The 15314-nt window shown below is 44.5% G+C and overlaps 1 pseudogene; it reads right to left on the bottom strand.

The window, feature by feature from the left end:
• Window positions 1-2465: 2465 nt before the first annotated feature.
• Window positions 2466-12780, bottom strand: LOC119525758 (annotated as a pseudogene).
• Between the last annotated feature and the right edge of the window lie 2534 nt (window positions 12781-15314).

The following is a 15314-nucleotide window of genomic DNA, read 5'->3' on the forward strand; positions in this document are numbered from 1 at the left end:
CTTCAAGACTTGTATTAGGTGGCCACTTCCTAGACTTTACACCCAAAGCACAAGCAACAAAAGAAAAAGTCAATAAACGAGAATTCCTCAAGCTTAGAAGTTTCTTTACCTCAAAGGAATTTTTCAACAAGGTAAAGAGGCAGCCAACTCATGGGAAAAATTTTTTGGTAGCCATGTATTTGACAAAAGTCTCATACCTTGCATATGTAAAGAAATTCTACAACCCAATGATGATAGTACAGACAGCCCAATTATAAAATGGGCAAAAGATATGAAAAGACAGTTCTGTAAAGAGGAAATACAAATGGCCAAGAAACACATGAAAAAATGTTCAGCTGCACTAGCTATTAGAGATGCAAATTAAGACCACATTGAGATACCATCTCACACCAATTACAATGGCTGCCATTAAACAAACAGGAAACTACAAATGCTAGAGGGGATGTGGAGAGATTGGGACTCTTATTCATTGTTGATGGGACTGTATAATGGGTCAGCCACTCTGGAAGTCAGTCTGGCAGTTCCTTAGAAAAGTAGATATAGAGTTTCCCTTTGATATAGCGATTGCAGTTCTTGGTATATACCTGGAAGATCGGAAAGCAGTGACACGAACATATATCTGCATGTCAATGTTCATAGCAGCATTATTCCCAATTGCCAAGAGATGGAAACAACCCAAATATCCTTCAACAGATGAGTGGATAAATTAAATGTGGTATATACACACGATGGACTACTATGCGGCAGTAAGAAAGGTGTCATGAAACATATGACAACATGGATGAATCTTGAAGACATAATGCTGAGTGAAATAAGCCAAGCACAAAAAGACAAATATTATATGTTACCACTAATGTGAACTTTGAAAAATGTAAAACAAATGGTTTATAATGTAGAATGTAGGGGAACTAGTGATAGAGAGCCATAAAGGAAGGGGGAATGATAATCCAATAAGAACAGATAAGCTATTGTGGTTAAATTTAACATTCTGGGAATGCCCAGGAATGACTATGGTCTGTTAATTTCTGATGGGTGTAGTAGGAACAAGTTCACAGAAATGTTGCTATATTAGGTTACTTTCTTGGGGTAGAGTAGGAACATGCTGGAAGTAAAGTAGTTATCTTAGGTTAGTTGTCTTTTTCTTACTCCCTTGTCATGGTCTCTTTGAAATAGTCTTTTATTGTAGGTTTTTTCTAATTTTTTTAATTTTTTAATTTTTTAATTTGTTATACAGTTGATTAAAAAAAAGTTTAAAAAAAAAAAAACAAGGAAAAAATATGCAGAGCCCCCTTGAGGAGCTGGTGGAAAATACAGGGGTATTGGCCTGCCACACCTTGATAGTTTGCTAATATGCTCACACATAGGGGACTGGTGGTTTGATGGGTTGAGCCCTCTACCACAGGACTTGCCCTTGGGAAGACTGTTGCAGCAAAGAGAGGCTAGGCCTCCCTATAATTGTGCCTAAGAGCCTCCTCCTGAATGCCTCTTTGTTGCTCAGATGTGGTCATCTCTCTCTAGGTAAGGCAACTTGAAATGTGAAATTGTTGCCCTCCCTATGTGGGATCAGATACCCAGGGGTGTGAATCTCCCTGGCAACATGGAATATGACTCCCAGGGAGGAATGTAGACCTGGCATCATGGGATGGAGAATATCTTCTTGACCAAAAGGGGGAAATGAAAGGAAATGAAATAAGCTTCAGTGGCAGAGAGATTTCAAAATGAGCTGAGAAGTCACTCTTGTGGGCACTCTACACATAATGTAGACAACCCTTTTTAGGTTCTAATGAATTGGGGTAGCTGGCAGTAGATAACTGAAACTATCAAACTACAACCCAGAACCCATGAATCTTGAAGACAGTTGTATAAAAATGTAGCTTATGAGGGGTGACAATGGGATTGGGAAAGCCATAAGGACCACACTCCCCTTTGTCTAGTTTATGGATGGATGAGTAGAAAAATAGGGGAAGGAAACAAACAAACAGACAGACAAAGGCATCCAGTGTTCTTTTTTTACTTTAACTGCTCTTTTTCACTTTAATTATTATTCTTATTATTTTTGTGTATGTGGTAATGAAGGTGTCAGGGATTGATTTTGGTGACGAATGTACAACTATGTAATGGTACTGTGAACAATTGAATGTACAATTTAAAAAAAAAGTGCTAATCAGAAAAACTGGGTCAGACAAGCTAACATGTTTTGGTTTTCACATTAGCATTTTTGTAAAAAGAATTAGTACTCTACAAATAATGAAAACCAGGTATATAGTAAATAGTCCTTAAACTCATAATAAAAAGCTTGACTAGAAAAAAGCAAACAAACAAAGGGGTCATCCTTTTGTTGCCTCATTGGTCAGAAGACTAGAGGCCACGATGCTGCTGACTAGACTACTCTATGGTTTGGTTAAAAGGGACAAGGGAGGCTTCTGCGGGCTGTGCGAGCCAGTCGGCCCAGCGCAAAGCGGCTGTCATTTGCAGTCCAGGCTGGCGTGTAATTGACCATCGGACACTATCCGGTCAGAGGAGCAGGCGTTGGTCTATCCCACCTTCTCGCGAACTTGGAAGGAGGCCCGGGTAGTGGAGTGGCAGCTCTGCATCTCGCCCTGCCGCTCCGATGAGTTGCTCGCTGCGCTCCAGCTTGCGCCTGAAGGCCTGCAGCAGCTCCTGCCGGCAGTAAGCTTCATCCCTCTGCACCTTCTCCTTGTTCGCCTGCAGGTCTGCTCCTTCTCCATCCGACTCTGGCCCACGCGTGGCACATTCAACTGCACAGCCTCCTTCGCTGCCTGCGCGGCCGCTCCCCTCCCGGGCCTGCGCCTCGGGTTGCGCCTGGTGCGTCCACCCTTTGCGTTGGGCCCTCTCCTTGGCCAGCGACCCTGCAGCTCCTCCCGCCAGCCCCGCTCCGGGGTGTGCTGCTCCACTAACTGCTCCTAGTTCTCCTGCACAGAGCCCAAGCTGCATCCAGAGAGCTTCCCAGACCCTCCCGCTTCTGGCGCTCCCTCTGGGCGCGGTCCTGTCGCAGCGCCTGCTGGCCGCCGGCTCACCCGGTCAGCTCCGGTTTCTCCCTGTAGCTGGCTCTCCTGCTGCTGCCAGGCGCTGGCCGTACGCTCCCTGCGGACCTGCTCTACCGGCTGGCGCCCTTCCTGCAGGCCTTCCTCCAGCTGCTTCAGGTGCGCTCCTGCTGCAGCTTGCACAGTGGGTCCTCCCTGGCCACCCGCTCCACCCCCTAGAACCACAGCAGGCCCTGACGCTCGGCCGGGTGGCGCCTCGCTCCCCACTGCACTCGCACAGCTGCCGCCGCCTCACGCTCCCTGCTCCTCCACTTGGGCGGCCCAGGCCCCTCCGCCCTGCTCCAAGGCGCGCTGCTTCTTGCTCTCCTCACGTTCTCGGTGCTGCGCCAGCATCAGACGCTCCTCCTGGTGCCGCCATCGTGAGCGCCTGGATCTTCCAGTAGTGCCCAGACACCTCGTTCAGGCCTGGTTCAGTGCTCACTTGGCATAGCCGTGCTTCAAGGGCTGGGTGGTTTGCAGCAAATTGTTACTGTTAGAAAACATGGTCCTAAATAGTCAGGCCCGCCTGATCCCACATCAAACAGAGAAACAAGTCTCTTTGCTTTGGTGAGAAGGTGAGTTTATTGAAGATGCATCAACAAGTAACTGGAGGAAAGAGCAACATTTGAAGCCCAGTTCAGAGGGAGAAGAGTTGTTTGGGCTTTTATAATCCCTAACAGAAAAAGAAATGGCCAGAAGCCAGAAAAAAGGCAGAAAGGAAAATTATAGAAGAGGGAAAGCTCTTTTGGTCAGCATCTCCTTGTTCTCTTCAGGTCCTCCCCTCATTCAGGTTTGTTTTTCAAAAAGTCAGTTATTATCAGACCATATGGTGGTTTTCTCCTGTGGGCAATGCTGGGAAAGTTCCTGAGAGAAGACAGCAAGTTTTTGTTGTTGTTGAGATTACACAACAGCAAGTTATTTTAACAAGGGCTTTTTATGGTCAGATTAACTCAAGGCTGCTTGAATGAAGTGATCTTCATAAACAGTTTTTTTTTTCTATTGGTTATTGAAGACTATACTAAGCATTTTCCATCTAAAGAATTATATTGAGTATTTTCTACTTATCCAGCTATCAAGTCCCCCCTTTTATGAGACATTTCCTTATTCTTAAGAGACAATATCTTATGAGCATCTCTTATAAAAGGGAAAGTGGGTGAAGGTCTAGCTTGTATAGCTGCTTTTTGCTGAGCAAGGGTGAAAAGGTCCTTATATTAATCTGGAAGATGTTCTGGACAAAAACCAACAGATACAGTACAGGCAACAAGACAAACATATGGCAAGCAGAATGAAAGTCATGCTAATAAGGGCTATTCTCCATTTCATAGGTAAGTTCATTAAACACCCAGAAAATGAGTCCATTTTGCTATAATCTTTAACATGATCAATATCATCCTGCATATGATTTAATGTTGAAGAGGTATTATCAGATTCATCTGTTATATGTGTGCAGGACTTAATGCCAATGGGAGCACATGTCCCACTTTAAGCTGTTGTCAGTAGATCTAAAGCCATTCTATTTTGAAGAACAACTTTTCTCATTTGAGCAACTTCTTTATTCAAGAGACTGAGCCCTTGCTTGGTGTCCCAGTTTGCTAATGCCACAGGAATGCAAAATACCAGAAATGGATCGGCTTTTATAAAAGGGGGTTTATTTGGTTACATAGTTACAGTCTTAAGGCCATAAAGTGTCCAAGGTAAGGCATCAACAATTGGGTACCTTCACTGGAGGATGGCCAATGGCATCCAGAAAACCTCTTTTAGCTGGGAAGTCATGTGGCTGGCATTTGCTCTGGAGTTCTGGTTTCAAAATGGCTTTCTCCCAGGATGTTCCTCTCTCAGCTGCAGCTTCTCTCCAAAATGTCACTTTCAGTTGCTTTTGGGGGCATTTGTCCTCTCTTATCTTCTCTAGAGCAAAAGTCTGTTTTCAAAATGTCTCTACGTTGCAGCTCCTCTTTCAGCTCCTGTGTGTCCTTCAAACTGTCCCTCTGTAGCAAGCTTGCTCCTGAGCTTATATAGGGCTCCAGTAAACTAATTAAGGCCCATGCTGAATGGGTAGGGCCATACCTCCATGGAAATCATCCAGAGTTATCACCTACAGCTGGGTGGGTCACATCTCCATGGAAACACTCGAATTACAGTCTAATCAACCCTAATACTTCTGCCCACATAAGATTGCATCAAAGATAATGGTGTTTGGGGACAAATAATACATTCAAACTGGCACACTTGGCATTTTGCCTAAACTGAGCTGTGACCTTAGCCAGGGCAGTAACTTGTGAAAGGGTGTCTAATGCACCCCCTCCTGGGGGGGAAGTTAGCTACAGGCCATTCCCAACACTGCAAGGCTCTCTTGGTCCTGCCTGAGCATAAGGCTTTCTTATCCAAACTTAAATGGGCCTCTAAGGCCTTTGCATTACTTGGTGTTTCAGGTAGACTTCTAAGTATTTGCCCAGGCAAAAGAGGGTATCTGATAGAGCATCTCCCTATCCAATTACATGGCAAATACAGCCAGAAGTTAGACCTGCAGAGCCACCCAGCTCCAGCTGGGGGAAAATAGGTGGGTAATTCTTTTTCTGCAGTGGCTAGCTGTGGGATTAGATTCCATGGCTTTAATGGTTTCACACTAGGCCATTCATCTTTCCAAGGAGAGATGATTTTATCACACTTAGAATGGTGTATATCTCCTACAAAACTAGGTTGTGCAGAGGTGTTTTGTTCTACACAAAGGGGGGGCACTACCATGTAGCACCCTGTTTTCTGCTATTAGCCACCCCTTCCCACCCTGAGCTGAGGTATACAAGGGAGGTGGTGAGAAATAGTCTTTTAACTTAGACTGGATGTACTTTTCCTGGTCTGCTGTGAAGTTAAACTGAGGACTTTCCCAAGGGCTTATGTTAGAGCCCAGGCTGGGTGCTGGAAGTTCCCACCATGTATGGAAAAGTGGGATAGTAGGATAAACTAGGATTAACCAATCAGACTAATTTTGTGTTAAGAAAGGTAGGATGGCCCAGGGCAAACTTGAACTTCTAGCAGTAAGCAAGTAAGTACAAAGCCAGAAGTCATTCCTCTGGTGGATATCTGCTACTGTTGTGGTCCATTTTAGGAAGATATTATCTTGCACAAAATAGAATATACAGTTTTAGGCAATTTACAGAAGAGTAATTTTAAATCAGCAGTGGGGGTACATGAATAGGAAGTGTCTTCTTCTTTCTCCTCTGGGTCTGGCTGAAGTCAGGAATGGTGACTCCAAGGCTTAATACTCTGCAATTTTAGAGAAGAGTGAGTGATTAGCAACACTATGTAAGGTCCCTCCCACTTATGGGTAAGTTGATCTTCAGGGTGTTTATTCTTCCATAGTTTCAATAACACTTGTTCTCCCAGCTTGTAGGGGTGTAAGGCTATATCTGTAGGGAAATTTCTGATTATCAGCAAACTCAGAAATCATCTTTATAGTACTCCCCATGGAGATGATTGCATCCCTTTGCAATTTGTCATACAGGGTTTGCATAGACATATTCTCAACTGCATTTTTGAGGAAGGGCCTACCATAGAACATTTCAAAAGGACTCGAATCTAGTCCACTTCTAGGGACAACCCAGATTCTGAAAAGGACAACAGGCAATACCTTGTCTGATGTGAGGTTAGTTTCTTGACATATCTTAATATATAATAGCCTTTTTCAGAGTATGCTTCATTTTTTTCAGTTTTTCCAGTTGATTGAGGTCTCAAAGATGCATGTAATTTCCACTTTATCCCAAATGCCTGTGAAACTTCTTGAATTACTTTTGAAACAAAGGCACTGCCATTATCATTCTGAACAGTGAATGGTACCCCAAATCTAGGTATTATTTCTTTTAACATACTTTAGTGACTTCAGTTGCTCTTTCAGTGTGGGTGGGGAAGGCTCCTACTTACCCTAAATATGTGTCAACTAATACTAGGAGATGGCAGAAATTTCTAGCTGCTTGGAGCATCACTGTAAAGCCTATTTGCAAATCTTCTCCAGGTGAGAATCCATGAGCTTGCACCCTTACTTTCAAAGGGGGTCTGATAGTTTTGGAGTCATTTTTATTAAATAGGACACATTTGCTCATCACTTTATGGATTGCTGCTTGGATGTTTTGTCCTGCTATGTGCCCTCTGACTCAGGTTGCAAAAGCTTCTTTTCCGAAGTGAATCCCCAGGTACAAATATGATGACACAGGTATTAAAACTTGGTCTAACTTTGATTGCAACCATCCTTTTTGTCTTGATATTAAATTCCCATTCTTTATCTCCAAGTCTTCTGTTTTATAAAGTGGAGTGAATGATGAGAGATCTGCAGTCAGGATAAGAGCTAATTCTTTGGTGCTTTGGGGTTCAAAATGTATCCTAGCATCTGCCTTTGCTGCCAAATCTGCTGTATGATTCCCTTTTGCTAGAGAGATGTTTGACTTCTGATGCCCCAAACAATGCATCATGGCAACTTCTGATGACAACAGTACAGCTTCTAATAAAGCTTATTTGGTCTCTGGGTACTTAATTTCTTTATTATTTGTGGTTAAAATTCCTCTTTCCTTCAAAATTGCACCATGAGCATGCACTGAGGAAAGGCATAGAGAGAGTCTGTAAAAATATTTTCTTACCTTGTCTGATGATCAAGGCTTGGGTCAGGGCAATGAGTTCAGCTTTCTGGGCTGATGTACTTGGTGGCAGGGGTTTGGCTTCCAGCACCTCTGTCAGCATTACTATGGCATATCCCAAATGTCAATGTCCATGTCCATAAAACTCTCCCATCTGAGAACATTTCCAGGTCAGTTTCCTTTAGAGGGGTGTCCCCCAAATCTGGTCAACTAGAAAACACTTCCTCAATCACCTGAATGCAGTCATGCAAAGCAGGCCCCTCAGATTCAGGTAACAATGTACATGGATTTAAAGCTGTAGAACTCAAGAGTTGCATGTTAGGGTTATTTAATAATCTGGCTTGATATTTTCCCAGCCTGCTGGCAGTTAGCCCAAAACCTCCTTTCTGCTCAAGCAGGGAAAGCACACTGTGTGGAGTATGTGCTATAACCTCCTGACCCAAGGTAAATTTTGTAACTCCTTGTAAAATATCACAAGTGACAGCCACATTCTGAAGTCAAAGTGGCCATCTCTGTGACACTAAGTACAGTTTCTTTGAAAAACAGGCTACAGGTCATTGATGTCACCCAAAGTTTTGTGTGAGAATACTGAGCCCTTTTCCCTGCCTTTCATATACAAACAGATCAAAAGGCTTGTGCACATATCAGGCAGAGCCAAGGCTGGAGCAGTACTCAGCTTTTCTTTAATTTGATGAAAGGCTTGGTTACATCCAGCAGTCCATTCCAGGGTTTCTCTGTCTGAGCCCTGCACAGTGATGTGCAACAATTTGGCAATAAGCCCAAAATTGGGGATCCAGATGCTGCAGAAACCAGCCATTCCTGGAAATCCCTGTAACTGCCTCTTTGTCTTAGGGGCTGAAATATTCATCAGTGCTTGGCACCTATCAGGCTGGATGGATGTCTGACCTTGGGAGAGCAAATGCCCTAAATACTTTACACAGGGCTTAGTGATTTTAGCTTTCCTCTGAGACATTTTATATCCCCTAACATTTAGAAATTTCAGGGTCTTAATAGCATCTGCATCTGAATCTTCAGCAGTTTCACTGGCTATGAAAATGTCATCTACATATTGCAAAAGGACCCCTTGATGCAGTTGCAAATCATGCAAATCTTTTGCTAAGAACTCTCCAAAAAATGTGGGAGAATTCTTAAATCCTTGGGATAAAACGGTCCATGTAAGTTGCTCCTTAACTTTACTGTCTGGGTCTCTCCATTCAAATGCAAATAGTTTTTGGGATTCAAGGCCCACAGTTATGCAAAAGAAATCATCCTTTAGGTCTAATACAGAGAAAAATTTGAAGTTCCCAGTCAGTAAAGTCAATAGGGTGTAAGGATTGGGCACAACTGGATAGATGTCTTTCACAATTTTGTTTATAACCCTTAAATCTTGGACAAATCTATATTCTCCATTAGTGCCAGGTTTTAACACTGGGAGTCCACTTTCTTTCAAGGTTCTATTACTGGTTTAATGCATTTCCTCACACAGGATATTGACATACCTGAGTTGATTTGATCCTGCCTTGAGCTCAATTTTTACTGGATGGGCAGCTACAACTCTTTCCGGAGTGCCAGATGACCATGCCTCAGAGATGACATGTTCTAGTATGTGAGCCGGTACTGGTTCCTTTTCAGGTTCTTCAGATTGTAAAAGGGCAGCCTGCAGGTGCAGTCCTTTGTCTGGAGGCACTTGGGTCACTATTTCTCCTTCTGAAAACGCAACTTGAGCATTTAATTTAGTTAACAAATCCCTTCCCAGCAATGGTATAGGGCATTCAGGCACATACAGAAGTTGATGCTGCAAATACTCTTCTAATTTTACAATCTAAAGGTTGTAGGAGCACCTTAGGTGTATTTTGGCCACTAATTCCAATAATCATAATTTGCTCATTTGTTTCAGTGACTAATTGCTGGTTTATCACAGAATAAGTTGTTCCTGTATCAATGAGAAAGTCTGCTGATTTTCTTCTCATCTTTATCTTTACCCAAGGCTCTTGGTGGGATATAGGTCTGGCAGAAGAAAATGCTGCCAATGCCCTTGGGCACCCTGAATCAGAATCTTCTAGCCTGGATCCATGGGCCATTAATGTCATTTCATTCTTTTCTTTTTTCTTATTTGTCAGCTTGGGACAGGTTTTCTCCCAATACCCTTCCTCCCTGCAGTAAGCACACTGATCTTTACTAGGTTTCTCTTTTTTGTCTGTGCCGTGACCTCCATGTGCCTGGCTCCCACTTAGAACAGCTGCCAGAAGCACAGTCTGTTGCTTCATCTGCTGTTTTTGCTGAGCTTCTTCCCAATTGTTGAATACCTTGAAAGCAACATCTATAAGCATTGCCATTGGCATTCTAAGCCCCCCTCTAGATTCTGTAATTTATGCCAAATGTCTGGAGAACTCTAATAAAATCATGTTAATTATTCTAGTATTTTCTGGACTTTCTGGATCTACATCAGAATACCTGTGGTATGCTTCAAAGATTCTCTCTAAGAAAGCAGAGGAATTCTCATTAGGCTCCTGCTGCACCTCCTGTATTTTGTTCATAGATTTTTGTTTAGGGACCCTGTTCTTAAGGTCAGCCAAAATGCATGTTTTATAGTGCTCTAAATGAGCATGCTCCCCAGGGTCATTAGGATCCCAGTGGGGATCTGCATCAGGGACAGCAGCACTTGGGACATCATAAATGGAGTCCTGGGGAGACACCTCTTGTAAGCATTCTGCCTCCTGCCTCACTTTATCTAATACCATTCCTCTTTCCCCCAAAGTTAGCAACACATTCATCAGTGACTGAATATTGGTGCAATTTGGGGTGTGTGTGGCAAAAATAGACACAAACAGTCTTTTCATTTGGTCCAAATCAGCCCTATAACCAGGTGTGCTGTTTCTCCAGCTTAACAAGTCAGTTGTTGAAAATGGCATGTGGACCAGCATAGTTCCCCGACAGTGTCCCTCCTCATTGACTCCTAAAGGGATCTGATGCAAGGGAAATTGTCTTGCCCCAGAAGCAGTTGCACCCTGTCCAAATTGCATAGCACTACAAGTGTGAGATGGGGAGTTCATTCCTCCAACAGGATCATATGGGGTGTGGGAGGAGTGCTGGAGAGCTCGGCCAGGCTTACAGGTGGTAAAGGGTGTGGGAACAGCACTATGGTCAGACCTGCACGGGGAGGTGTCACTGCTCCCCCAGATGTCAGGGACAGTGAGTGCAGTACTCTTTCTGCACCAACAGGTGGAGGAGGTGAAGGGAATGGGGAGGAAAGAAAGTCTTCCAATGGGTCCTGCTCACAAGTGAGGATTTCATGCAAGGCTTTTAATATCCATCTCTTCTCCCCTTGGACCTCATCAAGGGGCTTCTTTTTAAATAGCTCACAATGTTTTAAGGCCTCCTCTATAGGTTCCTTCTCTGTTGCAACCAGCTCCTCCCATATTGCTCCCTCTGAATCCTCGATACAGTAAATTAAATCTCTTTACAATGTCTTTATCTTTACACAACCCCACAAATAATTGAATATAAGGCACTTCCTCTAATCTCTTGTTATTCCTGCAGTCTGTCTCTGATTGGATAACAACCTGGAGGTCAAGAGTCCCATTCTCTAGCCATTCCATCTCTTTACTTAATTTATATTGTGGCCACACAGATTTGCAATAATGTATTAACAATTCCTTCTTTAAATGACATTCTCCAAATTTAGACCAATCATTAAGAATAGTTCCCAAGGGAGATGTAGCCAGCACACTTTGAGAGTTTCTCATGGCTGGGCAATACCAACAGAAATCACAAAGACAGAACATCAGAGTAGGAGTTCCTCAAATACAACTGGTTCCCCAAACAAATGCAAACTGTGCAAACTGCACAAAATTCTAAAGGAGAACCACAAAACTGGGGTCACATATAGTGGGGCTCAAACCCACCGAGTCTGCATCCATGACCCCGGGATCAACTCAATTAGCCTTATGACACAATAGACTAATCGAAACAAAAGGAAGCAAAGTGGGCACAACAAACAAAAGATCCCATACTTACCCAACACAGGGGAAGTCTTGATTGCAAAGTCACCTTCACCCAGATGTGCCTGGTGTCCTCTGCAGCAGGCACAACCACCTGGACCCTCCAGTCCCGGTCCTCCAGGAATATTCCCAGGCAGCTGCTAGGCACAGACCTGCAAGATCCAGGAGAGCCCTGCAGCCAAGGAGACAAAGGAACAGGGCTGCACTAAAGGCAGTGGAGCTGCCTTCGTGTTCTTTGAGACTGAAGCTGCTGCCCTTGAGTGGAACCTCGGCCAGGGCGGCCTAGAGGGTTGGAGGCAGAGGACGCCAAACCGGCAGGACAGCTCTTTCTAGCCAAGGGCCCCATGGTCAGCTCAGCTCCCACAGGCTCTCCCTGCTGCAGGACGATGTCGACGTGCCGGGCTCAGTGCTGAGGGTGCCCTGGTGCCGGCGGGAGAGCGAGTACCGGGAATGGCTCTTCCTACCTGTCCGCCAGCTGGTGAGGCGCTGGAGGAGGCTTTGCGGGCCACACTGTGCAGGTGAGGCCGGGAGGCTAGCGCTGCCGCAGCTACTGCTTCTGCTCACACTGGAGGCCGAAGCCGGAGACCATGACCGCCCGGGACCCAAGGCCATAAAGAGGCGCTGCTTCTCCTCCTGCACGATCCTCTCATGCTCGTCCCGCGTTGCTGCAGCTTGACAGACGCTCCGCCTCGCCCGCCTGGCGCAGTCCAGTGGCCACTAGCAGGGGCGGCCAGGCCTCCAGCACCAGGTCAGCCAGTGGCTGCCTCCACGGGTTTGGTGGCAGCAGCTCCACGGGTTTGAAGGCGCAGCGGGCGCAAGCTTCTGGCGAGGGCCCAGGGAAGGGGCTGGTCAGCACTTAGAGGCTGCCTTCGGCCTCCACACAGTCGCAGTTGAAGAGGCCGAGGCGCAGTAGAGGGGATGCTCCCGCCTCCCGGCTTCTATTGCTGCCCACGGAACTTCCGCCTTGGGGGGCACAGCCGGGGAAGCCGAGGCGAAGAAGGTCTCCGGCTGCTGGGCGCCCTGGGTGTCACGGCGCACAAGCGTGGTGGCCCTGTCCTCTTAGAAGCCCACAGGCTCGGCTCCCGCCTTCTCTGCAGGCCCCAGGTCCACCATGGCTGGGGCCCCCCCTTTTGATGAGTTGCAAGTCCCGGACTCCGGCCCCGCCACAGGGGTTTTTGTTCGCAGCTCCCCGCTCTCCCTTGCGTCATTTCAGTGCTGGTGCCACCAAGTGTCCCTTACTGCAGGCTGCGGCCGCAGTCAGCGCCTCTCCTTGGGAGGAGGAGTGGGGCGAAAACACACCAGACGCTGCCTGCACGCGGGAGGAGCAGTGCCGTAAGGCCGCCCTAAAATAACGCTGTTCTGTTCCATTTCCTCACGCCGATTCTTAAAAAACGAAGCCCCACGCCATCGCTGCTCCATCCATCTCAGCCTTTCTAACCCTGAAGGAACAGGAGATCGCTGGCTGCTACCAGTGCCTCCTGGTGGATATTCAAGGGTATTTGTTTGCTTAGAGAGGGAAGAAAAGAAATTTAAATATATTGATATCACCAACAAACCTTAAGTTTTTTTGACCGGGAAGAGAAGAGATCAAAGCTCCATTGGAGCAAGTTTTCTTGTAGACATGTGCAGGCGGGCTGAGACCTAAGAGTGGCAACAGCCCCCAAAAAAGGTGGGAGAACAGTTTTATAGCTTTTGGGGGTGGGGGGAATAACTGTTGGTGGGTAAGAGAGAGAAGTAAGAAGTTGAGTCAGGGGACTGGTTTGCTCAGGGTAAGGAGTTGACTTCAGGGACGTCAGGGAGATTATTACACTGTGGAAAATTTTTGTTCTTGATCAGATTGTTATGTTAGCTAAGAGTGGGTTTTATGTAAACAGTCCTGTCTGTTGTGGGGGCTTCTAAGAGTGTGCTGTGTATGTGTTGGGGTGGGGAGTTTTGCCTAACACTTAGCCTTGGTAGAAGGCTGGAAGGAAGGAATTACTCAGATTGTTTCTGAAGGGGACTCTCCTGCTCTTTATTTTCAATTACACCCTTCCTCCAGGGAATTTCAGGGTTTTGTCCATAGAACTCCATTGTGTCTGACTTTCTGCTGTATCTCGGCTTCCAGAAATTTCCTAGTAGAGAGAATTCAGTCAAAAGTATTTATTAAATGAATAAAGGAAAAATACTTTCAACATTTTATGAGGTTTATGGTTTTTATTGATAAATCCAATCAAAGTGAACAGGGTGTGTCCCACAGAATGAAGCCTTGAAAATATTTAATATCTGTGTAATCAGGGTGTGTCTCCTCTAAAGTAGCACAGATTAGGCTTAGTGGCTGTTTACCACTACATAAAAGGAAGACACAACAGGGGTGGCATTTTGCCAGAGAAGAAGCTGAACAATACAGAACTTTGGGACTAGAGCAAAGTGCTGCTTTCCTGAGAACTCACTTCAGAATCTAGTTGACCTCAATGGCTCCTACAGTTTGGTTTCTGGTGAGTCTGCCATTTGACTAGACATCAACAAGCCTCACTAATGCCCATTTTATAAATCCTGTCAATCTTCAAACATTTTTTTCCTCAAAGCAATACCTCAAAATTTTTAAATTTTACTATTTTCTGTTCTTATTTCTCTAGTTTTCATCTCTCTCCCAACAGTCGACCTCAAACACATATTCATTTATGCATTATTATATATTCATTTATGATATAAAGGGACCATCACTTGCCTAAAGGACTTTACAGAGTAACTAGGCTAAGAAAACAGTGGAACATATAAGAGAACCATGGAAATTTAATATTTGATGACCTAAAATCCTTGCTAGTAAAATCACCATACTACTTTTTGTTAATTTCAGGAGAGTGCATTTAAAAAAAATAAAATGACAGATTATTCCTTTCAGTTTCAAATGCCAGGGGCTAAAATGAAAATATATTTTTTTGACTTTTCCTTAAGAAATGATATATTCTTTATATCTAAAGAGATCCTAATTTTTCAATTGTAATTTTTTTAAATTTGTGAATACACATCTTATTTGTAGGAAAATCAATAATGAAACTCTCATTTACCCCAGGGATTCCTAATATTTTGAATCTTGTAGGCTTTCCAGTCCTTAGGACATCAGGTAAATTTGACTTGAAGAGACCTACACTGAGTGTTCTTTCTTTTCCTTGGTGGTAAAATATGTACATTCTAGAATGGTGTGACATATTTTTCCCTTGAATATGAACTTTCAGCACAAATATATTCCTTTTTATAGAGAGTCACACTGATACCCACAGCCTGAGAGAAAGTTGGTAGATTCCAAGTCTTCTAAGAGGAAGAAAAACAAAAAACAGAAAGGATTGTCTTTCTGCAGATTGTGTATATTACTGCTCAAAACCACCAAAATCCACAAAACAGTGAGAAAACACCTAAGGGTTGTGTGATGGTTAGGATTAGGTTCACGTGTCAACTTGGCCAGGTGATGGTACCCAGGTGTCTGGTCAATCAAGCACTGACCTAAACATTACTGCAAGGACATTTGTGGCTGGTTAGTAAAACAGAAGGCTGGTTCATTAAATCATGTCAATTGGCTGCAGCTGTGACTGATTACATCAATGAAGGGCATGTATTCCACAATGAGGGAATGCAATCAGCTGGATTTAATCCAATCAAGTGAAGACTTT

This window comes from Choloepus didactylus (assembly GCF_015220235.1).
Source record: "Choloepus didactylus isolate mChoDid1 chromosome 26 unlocalized genomic scaffold, mChoDid1.pri SUPER_26_unloc2, whole genome shotgun sequence".
NCBI classification, from domain to species: Eukaryota; Metazoa; Chordata; class Mammalia; order Pilosa; family Megalonychidae; genus Choloepus; species Choloepus didactylus.